This window comes from Anser cygnoides, chromosome 16 (genome assembly GCF_040182565.1).
Source record: "Anser cygnoides isolate HZ-2024a breed goose chromosome 16, Taihu_goose_T2T_genome, whole genome shotgun sequence".
NCBI classification, from domain to species: Eukaryota; Metazoa; Chordata; class Aves; order Anseriformes; family Anatidae; genus Anser; species Anser cygnoides.
The window spans coordinates 6014216-6023603 of NC_089888.1; the positions used below are offsets into that span (position 1 = coordinate 6014216).

General features: G+C 46.7%; 2 long non-coding RNA genes across 3 annotated transcripts in view; both read left to right on the top strand.

Moving 5' to 3' along the window:
• The window catches only part of LOC106042004 (uncharacterized), a 36830-nt gene extending 35279 nt beyond the window's left edge, over nt 1-1551 (top strand). The window contains exon 12 of the long non-coding RNA XR_007166433.2: nt 1341-1551. This is a non-coding gene — a long non-coding RNA (uncharacterized lncRNA). The remainder of the gene's footprint in view (nt 1-1340) is intronic.
• Nucleotides 1552-2126: 575 nt separating this feature from the next.
• On the top strand, nt 2127-7967 carry LOC136786484 (uncharacterized). Of its 2 annotated transcripts, none has more exons than XR_010825309.1 (3): nt 2127-2307; nt 3472-3556; nt 7793-7967. It is a non-coding gene; the product is annotated as an uncharacterized lncRNA (long non-coding RNA). The 2 variants fall into 2 exon arrangements; XR_010825310.1 differs by lacking the exon at nt 7793-7967 and adding an exon at nt 3648-3786.
• The last annotated feature ends 1421 nt before the right edge of the window (nt 7968-9388 follow it).

Below are 9388 nucleotides of genomic sequence, written 5' to 3' on the forward strand. Positions count from 1 at the left end.
AAAAGATAATCTCCTGCTTGGATATACTCACACTGTTGCGATCCACTAATAGGATCGCCGTACAGTTTTGACTTAACGGGCACTGGGAGAAGATAATCCTGTTTATTCGGTCATCCAAAACACTGATGATCTGAGATAATCAGTGGGCTGAGAGCAGGGGAGGAGGGATGCATGAGGTTCTCTGCCTGGATTATTCATCTGGTCAGATGCTTAGCGCTGGGGAATGGACTGATCTCATTACTGCAGCCCCGACAGAGCAAGGGAGGGTAACTAAAACCTCCTCACAGCACAAGCCAAAGAGAAGTCAAACAGATAAAATAATAGCATTTGGTAGCGTCTGGTCCAGATGTTGTACTTAACAATTTTAAACTGTTCTTTTTGTGACAGAGTTAATATTGAAAGACCGATATAAGTGTCCAGCTTGCCAAGTTGGGTACTTTGTACGAAACGCTTTGGCTACCAGGTGGCAGGGATTGTGTGGTATATCACTGTCATACAACCAATGGCATTTTTGCTAGACATAAGACATTACATTCTCATAGGACGTTGGATATTTGTATGTGGATATTAGATCTCTGTGAATGTAGGAGCACATTCAGCAAATCTCTTTCCAAAAATTCTAATCTGCAGGATATTTCCCCTAGCAATGCAGAGAGAGGCCTTGAAACTGGGGGTTACAGAGTCATTTGAGGAGATGTTAGTGAACTCTCACGGGGTTTTCTTTCTCTGTGCTTATGGTCATTAAAGCTTTCACACTTTATATGACTTCCCATTAATTTATTGCCTCAGATTATTATGAGAGGTCTTATCTTCTATTTTATCTCAGCCAGCATTCATATTTGCCAGTCAGTGCTTTCCTGTTGCAGATATTTCTGTGTTGGTAACATTAACTCTTGGAGCTGACACATGAGCCATGGATTAACTTCAAATAGCGATGTTGCCTTGTAAGCCTTATTTTATGATCTCTGAGCTGTCCCAGGCCAGATGACAGGTTTATAGTTTGGGAAGCCAGTAGCAATGGCTGAGCAGTTGCTCACAAGCCTTTATAACTAATGCACTGTAGCTAGGTGCTGAGACCAACTCTTCACCATGGTGACACTTGCAAATATTGAACACATGTAAAATGATTCACGGGCCCCAGTATAATGCTTACTTTAATTAATATTTTACAAGACGCTAGCTGTATTTAACTTTCCAAACTTGAATGGATATGGGGACATGATCCAAAGGACAGAATGTTGCTATGTAAAATTTATAGACACTCAGATGTCTGTGTGCTTGTTTTTAAATTTATATGTTTGTTTGTTTACTTATTTATTTATTTCTCTCTCTGTTGGCAGGTTTTCAGGGCCCTGCAGCTGGCTCATGTGGATTTTTTTTATGTGTGTAGTTGAATGATGAGCTCTGAAAAGTGGTGTTCTTGCTCTCCTGCCTTTCCCCCTTCTTTTGCGTCCAAGTAAAGTCAGTACCGCAGGGCTGTGCTCCTCCTGAAGGTGCTGTAGGTTACCTTGTGCAGAGAGCACCATGCTGTGGCACAGTGCTGCTGGGTCGTGCACAGCCCCGTGTTCTGTCTGCTGAAGGCACCCCTGGTGCATCCCAACCATCAGACACTTCAGGCTGAAGAATTAACCGCATTCCCCTGAAGTAATTACACGTGTTGGACAAGGAACACCAGATTCTTTACTAGAGTTGGCAAGAAAGAAAGGATATGGTGTGTTAGTTGCAGACCTCTGGGGCTCTGTGGATCTCTTCTAAAGAGACAGCATGAGTTAACCAAGATTAACAAGCCTTCTGGCACTGGCCATAAGTGGTTTTGCAAATGCATGAGAAGTCATGTAGCATTTGCAATCTGGAAATGACCAATCTCAACGGGTTAACGTGGTTTTGCTAGGTGACAGTAGTTCTTAAATCAGCCCCCAGGGAGCAGTAAAGCGGTACGGGCTTGGTTTGCTTTCCCCAGTCCCTGCAGGGACAGCCTGGGTTTGCCCTCTGCTCACACCTCTGTAGGTGCAGGCTGTGCATCCACCCGGCTGCAGCTCAGCCCAGTCCCTGGGGGCTCTGGGCAGCCCATCCGCACTGTCCTCATCACACCCTGCCCCCCTGACCAAGCAATGCCCATTCACCAGCTGAGCAGTGCCAAGCCTCACCGCCCCGTCACACAGCTGCCTTTGTGACACCGGAATGGGCATCTGCCTGGAGATGGGCTGGCTGAGGCCGGCACTGGGACGTGATGCTGGAGATGTTGGTCAGGGAAGGCTGTGCTCACAAGAGGTCCTTTGTAATGCTCCACTGCCTGCTACTTTGGAGGTACTTTGGGTGGGAAATCTGAACAGTCAGGGCAGCAACAGGTTCCTGAAACACTTTTGTAAGAAATTAGCCTCAAGGCTGTACTTCAGAAGTGGTCGGCTGTGGTGAGTTATTGCAGATTTCCATGCACTTTAAGCAGAATTCATTGCACCTAAGGAAGAAGCTACAGACTCCCTAACAGCTTCACCTGGTAGCAAATGCATCAACTCAGTACCTAGATGGTGGTTACACCATCCTTAGAAGTGGTCGTATCCGGGTGCTTTCCCCTTGGTTATGTCCTAACAAGGTCTCTCTTCACATTCATAGCCATGGTTTCTTACAGCAACAACAGGATGACCACCAGGAAGGATTCTTGTGAGTGCTTCACAACCTGGAAATCACCGAAAAAAACCTGTTTCTCAGTACTTAGGTTTATATATAAATTTCCCTTTTACAACTAAGATCTCCTTTTGTAATTTTTTCAGCAGTAACTGTATACAAAGAAACATTACCAGATCTTTTAGACTCATGAGCGTTAGTCTGCAAGACAGGAAAGAAATGGCCCATCAGTACTCCTGTTAGTCGCAGGGCTCAAAGAAGTGCCCGTTAGTCTGTGTGTCTCAGCCCCTTCATATAAAACTGAGAGCAATGGAGGCACTGACAGCACTTGTATTTGTCTAAATTGAATCCTGCAGAGAAAATAAAATAATAAATTCCTCTTCACACTAGCATAAAATACCTTTATAGTGCTGAAATGATCTGGATTTACTCCATTGTGGTTTTCCCTGCATGTTTGGTTTTTGCATTTCTTTCAGCTTGCTATTTGTATTCCATTTTCAGTTGTGTTTTTTTTTTTTTTCTTTCCAGGTCTGAAATATAGCATGATGTTACAAATTTTGGCCCATGACAGTTTGAGTAGCATGCTTATTTGTTTAGATAAAATCTCTTTCCTTCCAAGTCTATTTTAAATGCCGTGGAAACGTTCTCTTAGTCCTGAGGTTTTGTTTGTCATTGTTAGTTATTAAATGCTCAAGGTCAGCCGTGACTGGGCCATCCTTCGCAGGAGGCATCCTCCGCAGTCCAGGGGTGGCTTCAGGAGGTCAAGAGGGCACAAGGGAGAGGAAAGGAAGATGATAAATAAGACCTTCTCCTAGATGATTCGGAAGGTTTCTTTTATTTTGAAAGGTGTAATGCCAGAAGTAACCACGAGACAGGAGGTGAGAGCCCAAACTCAAGACTGGCCCAGCCCAATGTCAGCAGACAGCCTCTGGTGAGTTTTGTTTCTTCCCCTGTCCTCACGATGGGAAATATGCCATGATTTAAAACCATTGTGTCATTAACTGTCCCCTTATACAAAGCAGGCAGCTGAGCGACTGACCTCATCTGCTAGAACAAGTGTTTTCGTGTTGGCCAAAGTTCAAATCAATCAAAAGGTCGAGCTTGTTTAAGGCTGATTATCAGCAATGAGTGATAAGAGAGGGGATGGCTCAGGAAGCTCATTCCCAGCCACGGGAACAGAGCCAGCCCGGCTGCAGGAAGGACTCCAGATAGCACAAACCCTGGAAAACGGCAACAGACATAAAATTGAGGGCTGAGCCCTCTCGTGCTGAAGATGGCTGGACGGGATTCCCAGGAAATTCAGCAGAAGAAATCTGGGCCCTGGTGAATAGGGCTGTGAGTAATTAATTCTGACAAGGCCTGGTTAGGAGTTAAGTCCTGGTTTCTTTAATTTGGTGGGGTTTTTAGTCGATTGGTGGAATGGCTAGGTAAAGGAAAATGTGATTTTTCTTAGCTGAAAGGTCTCTCTTGTGAAGAAGAAAGAAAAGGTTGCATTTGTTGTTAAGTTTTCTCATCACATATCAGCGCTCTGAAATAGCAGCTGTCAGGCAGCATCGCTATCAGCATAGAAAAAATGGTCAATAAGAGATGTGCAAAACTTCTAGTCAGAAAGAGAAGTCCAAGGAAAGCTGAATCTGCCTGAAAACCAGCTTTAAGAGGATGGTTATCCTCTTTGGGAGGGATGGGAGCAGAGAGGAACCTCGCACCTCGCTCAGCTGTGACTGGAGCAGACGTTTCTCACACACCAGCAGAGGCAGGATTTGTTCCTGCCAGTGTTTTGCTCCGTGCAGGGGGAGAACATGGGCCCTGCAGAAACCTGACCTGGCTGTGCGGGGGCTGCCCAGAACCTCCTCGGAGATTATTTCCACCCTTTGCACTGGCTGCTGCTTCTCTGGCCATCTAATGGCTTTACTTTAAACAAACAAAAAAAAAAAAAAAAGGAGAGAGAGGTAGTGAGGATTCTTGGAGGATGTTTCAGCCATTTGAATTATGATGGGGGACATTACTGGGGAGTTAGAAAGCCCATGGCGCACAGCCATGCTTTCATAAGCTTGCAAGGGATGGATTTTTTACATTTTCTTTTTCTTTTCCTTTTTTTTTTTCCTTTTTTTTTTTTTTTTTGGTCAAAGAAAGCATTCTCCAAGGGCCAACTACAGAAAAAAGTCTCTGGCCTTCTTGGCAGAAATCCCTGTTACTTACACAGCCAGGATTTCCTCTGCTCTCCTCCAGCTCTTGTGTGACCCATGTTCTTGACGCATCCAGGGCCAAATGAGGATCTTTTGACTCTGGGTTGAATCTGATCCCTTTTCTTGTGTGGAGCAGATGTGAGAAATTCTGTGTGCTGATGGAGAAAGATGATACTGGGGATGAGGAAAGGTGGCCCTGGTTGCTGGCCTGGCGTGAAGAGGAAGGAAGGGCTGAGGACCAGGACACGGATCTGCTCTAGCATTGCTTGTTAGATCTGATGGGAAGGGGTGGGCAGGGCCCCACACCGGCAGGGAGGATACAGCAGCTTGGGGCTGTGCTGGTGGATGAAGAGCATCTCCTTGTGTTATAGTGCGTGACTTATACCTAAGTGAAATTAAACTGAATAACAGAAAGTGCTGTTCTGCAGCACCAGGGCAGCGCAGGCAGTGGGCATTTGGTGATAATCTGGACCTGCCTGTGTTCGTGATGGTCTTCTCATAGCAATACCGTGCCCCAGGTTTGCCAGGCCAGTAGCCACTGGGCAGTGGCAGCACCCTAAAACACTGGTATGGTGAGAAGCAGGGGGGCAGGCAGGCGGCATCACGCGCAGGGGGCTCGGGAGAGGGTCAGGCCGAAGTTCTCTGCAGCCCAGCTCCAGCTGCTGCTGTCAGACTGCTCAGCACGGCAGGCAGGAGGGTGTCTGCACGTCCCGTCCCGCCAGCCTCAGAGATTAGATCTACTCTGCTTTTTACTTGCCTTCAACTTCAAAACCAGCATCGGCAGCAACACTGCCACAGAGAATGTGTGTTTTTTTTTTCTGATTTCTGATTCATGAAAACAGATGTGCCTTTGCTTTTTTTTGAGCTCATTTGAATGTATACAATGCGCTTCTAGCTTTGCAAAATCATCAGTTACCAGATGTCTTTTAAATTGTTGTACTTTAGTCAGAGGTTAAAACTATGTCAAAACAGTCACTGATAAGAATTTATATCACACTTAAAATACAGTATGATTTCCTCCAGCTCTTTCCAATGAAAAATTCTCTCATGAAAATTTTATGGCTCACAAAAGATTTGCCACCCATCCTTCACTATGCTTTCAGTCCCGGATTTACTGATAAATGCTTTTAATAATTACCAGTGGCTCTGTACCTCTTTCTGACAGACATCTCATCTCTCTGACAGCAGAGAAAAGGCCTATTGTAACTAGAATTAGGGCGGTATCCTGGTGGAAAGCACCCGCAGTTGTACAGTCTGGGTCCAAGTTCAGATCTTCTCCCGTGCCTGAAGTTGTTCATAAGCAGAATTTTGGCCTGGGCCCAGTTTTGAACTCGGGATAGCCGGAGGAGCAGGGATGCTTGAAGATCTCCTGGGGTACAGGAGGGTTCGGGGCCCTGTGGGGCTGGGAGGGAGCCGTGAACGTTGAAAGCACGAGCAGGTTGGGCTGTGGCTGCCTTCTTGACTCTGCTCTCCAGGGTCTCATCCAGCCTCAGCACCAGCTGCCAAAATCTCATACCGAGCAGCTATTTTGGGATAAAGCAACACCGCGCGTTACTTTAGAGATGTTTGGAGATAGACTTAATAAAGTCAACTAATAAGGTTTGACAAGCTGAAGATTAGAAAGAGCCATTCTGAACATCTGCCCTGGCCTCAGACGTAAGAGGCTAAATGGGGACACGCGCTGTCCCGGGGTCAGGATGCCCTCTGTGGGGATGGCAGGGGCTGCATGGAGGGCTCACCTATTTGCAAAGCAGTCTGTGAACTGTGCCCTGTGAGGGCAAACCAGCACGGATAACCCGGCAATGGTCGTTTGCCTTACAAAAATAAAAAATAAAAAGGGAAGAAAAAAGCCGGCTCCCAAGTGCAGTGTTTCAGGAGCTGCGAGCAGCTGCGCTCTCCGTGCAGCAGGCGCAGGGCAGCCGGCTGGGGGGGGTGGCTCCAGCAGTTGTCCCGGTGTAAATCATCCTGTCCCCACAGCAGCAGGCTCACGTGGCTCCCACCCGTCCCGACAGCGAGCCGCGGGGAGTAAGGACGGAGGGGCCCTGCCATGGTCCTGAGCTCTGCAGGCAGCAGGATCAGCGGGGCCACACTTCTCCCAGCTCCGCTTGTCACCAGCACAAGGGCTGCAGAGCACAGCTGCGAATTGCTTGGGGCTTTTTGCTGCTGCTGGTGGTTGTTATTGTTTTGGTTTGGTTATTTTTTTTTTTCCTTTTTTTTTTTTTTTGTCGTAGGGACAACCCAGAATAGAATCATGAGATCGGTGTTTATAACCTCCCAAATAATCCATACGCTGTTTTTAGTGCTGACACTGTGCATGAAAGGCTGTGTCACCACCATGCTCATGTTTCCATGTGACACCGAAGCTTGCTGTTTTTTTCCCATTTCATAACTAATAAGTGAAGTGAGTTTGACAGCCTTGGTTTAGGCTTTAGCTGGTTGGTTCCCATGTCACAGACAGGCTCAGTTAGCAAGAAATTTTTGTCAGAGGAGAATTACAGTTCAGCCTTGAAATGTGCTAGCAGCCTGTGCAAAGTTTTAAATTCTTGACCAAAGTTAGATAAAGCTGACTGAAAGTGTGACGTTTGACGTACACTGTCTATTTATCTTTTCGTTCTGACCAAAAATACCTAGAGTGGAAGTAGTGTGTGCCTCATTTGCATCCAAGCAGAGAACAGTTGAGCTCCTCTAAAGAAAAGAGTAAACACTGCACTTTAAATGTTTTCAGAATGCTTTCAGTTCTCTGCAACTCTCCCTATATGTCTGTATTATATATATATGTATATATAACCTTTAAAGAAAAAAGCATTATTGGTTTTCAAGGTGCAGGAAAAGCTTATTTCATCGGTAATAAGAAAAAACTGTCAGCTCTCCCACAGCAATCATTGCTAGCTCCAAGTTCCAGCCTGAATACAGATGGAGCTTTGATTTTATCACAATTTTGCAATGAGTTTGTGCTCTATATCCTGCTGTTAATCCTGCAGTGGAAATCAGCTCCTCGTAACACCTGGTGCCAAGACACAGCCGTGTGCCTGACCCGAGCACAGCCGACTGCAGTTAGAGCAAACGCAGCCTCGTGGTCTGGAAGCAGGCAAGTCATCGCCGGGCACTTTCTCCAGCCGAGATCCTGCCTCTTGGTGTGAAATCACTGCCCGGCCCCGCCGCCCTGGGCTGCCCTCCTGGGTCCCTTTCAGCCCAGCTATTTATTTGAGCTCCGTTTGTCTGTGCTCGTTGGGGACCGCTCCTCCCCTCTGGGCACGCAGCAAGAGGAGCTGTTTTTAGACAGTGTTTTTAGTTATAGTTTCCAGCGGGATGAGCTATCTCGCAGCACAGCTCGGATGAGGGAGGAACAGCATGTGAAATACAGCAGCTTCTGGGGTCAGCTGAGGAGCAAGTGCCTGCAGAGCTGGGAGCCCCGGGCTGCTCCGCGAGCCCCTGGCGCGTCGGCCCCGGGTCCTGGGCTTCGTCAGGGCGATGCTGTTTACCGAGCCTCCCCGCCGGGCTTTGGCTAGGCAGGGAGCGTGAATGCTGTAGGAACTGAAGTCGAATGTAAACTCTGAATGTTTTTGTCCTCTTTGCTGACTTTCTGCCGCCAGGTCTTGTTCTGTCTTTGCACCGCGTTTTCCAGAAGCTGAATGGAAGGCTTAGGGGGTTTTGGAGGGGCTTTTTGGGGAAACGTTTATTGCATGTATGATTTAGATCTGAAGGGACCCTGAGCGCCTGACCTCTGGTATGTAACATGGAGTGTTGCATTTCATGCACTTAACTCCCACAGTTTGTCCAAGATCTCCTGACTGACCACAGTGCTTTCCGAAGGGAAAAAAATGTTCTTAAAAAAAGAAAATAGACTGTCCTTTTTTTTTTTCACTTTTTTCTTTTTTTTTTTTTTTTTCAGTTAGTTCAACATTGTAGAAATGCTTCTTATTCCTAAAAACATGCCAACAGCTAGGAGTCACAGGGATTTTCAAGAAAGCTCCCGGACAGAGCTCCCGACCCGAGGCTCTCCCTGCCTTCCCCGCCGTCCCATTGCCCTCCCCACACCGCACCCTGCCTGCAGCTCCTCTGCTCTCCTGGTCCTCTGCTGGGGAAAAGTCGTGCATTCCCACCCGCCCCCAAATAATTCAAATTGGGGACTTTTGTCTCTGCCTGATAAGAAAATTTAGTTCCCAGTCTATGATTTTTAAAGGTCAAAAATAAGGATCGTTGTCCCAGGCATCTTTTTGCCATATCTGTAGCAGACTATGAGGGAAAGCTAATGGGAGCCTTAAAGAGATAAATGAAAACAATGTTTACAAGGTTGGACCTATGCCCTTTTGTAGTACAATTTTAGTTTTTACGGCCATGGTTTGAGGGACATTAAACAAGCTAAGGGGGCAGAGGGAGGAAGAGGTACCCATTTGGGATACCTCTGGAAGTGGAGATCATTTGACCCAGCTCAATAGCAATGGGATTAATCTGCCCATGCCCTACATTTGGATGGGAAACTGCCAGCTCAAAATGTGTATTTATTATTCTATACGGATGTCTGCAACGAAGTACGAGCCATCACTGTTGCTTCTCTTCAGCACAAACCCAGTGGG